The sequence below is a fragment of the Pyxicephalus adspersus genome, chromosome 12 (genome assembly GCF_032062135.1).
Source record: "Pyxicephalus adspersus chromosome 12, UCB_Pads_2.0, whole genome shotgun sequence".
In the NCBI taxonomy this organism is placed as follows: domain Eukaryota; kingdom Metazoa; phylum Chordata; class Amphibia; order Anura; family Pyxicephalidae; genus Pyxicephalus; species Pyxicephalus adspersus.
Window position 1 is genome coordinate 45,568,155 of NC_092869.1, and position 968 is coordinate 45,569,122.

Genomic DNA, 968 nt, shown 5'->3' on the forward strand with positions numbered 1-968 from the left:
AACGCGGCGCCAGAGAATCGCAGCTATCCAATGAGCATTGAGTTCTGTTGTCCCGCCTTAACTCTGTAGTTGCACATTGGCTCTCTCCAGTGATAGGTGACATCTCTATGCCTGCTCTTCTCTAATCCACTCTCCCCCAAGATACTCATCTCCATGCTTTCTCTTCTCCACTCTACTTTCCCGCATAATACTCATCTCCATGCCTGCTCTTCTCTAACCCACTTTCCTCCAAGATACTCATCTCCATGTCTGCTCTTCTCCAATTCACTCTCCTTCAATATACTCCTCTCCATGCCTTCTCTTCTCTAAAGCAATGCAATGTTTCTTTCTGCAGCTATTTTTTGTCATCTAAACTCAAAATTCCTAAGAAACATGGAGGCCAATCTTTCGGACCCCACAGACCAATAAATGTATGGTAATCAGAGCCGTGTGTCACTCAAATGGGAAGACACTTCCCCCAAAGTGATGTCATGATGCCAGAACCCGCCTGCCATAGGAGAGTGAGGCAGGTTGTGTCTAAATAGGGGTCATGATCCTGACCCCGCTGGGAGGCACACCGGCCAGGGCCACGAACCATTGGTTGGCGACCGCTGGCATAGGGTACACTGTGTACACAAAAGATTTGTGGACCCCTGACCATCATACCTATGGATCGTGGATATCCCATGGCTATGGCCATTAATGTGGAGTTGTCCTTTTTGTTGCAGGTGTACCAGACTCCGCTCTTCTGGGGAGACTTGCATAAGATTTTGGAGAGTGATTGTGCGAATTTGCCCCCATTGGTGAGGTCAAGAACTGATGAGAAGACCTGGCTCACCATTCCAATTCCCCCCAAAGGTGTTCAGTATGGTTGAGGTCTGTGCAGGACACTTAAGTTCCTCCACACCAAACCGGTGACCCCATGTCTTTGTGGAGCTGGCTTTGTACCCTGGGGGAACAGAAAATGGAATGGGGGAACAGAAAAGGGT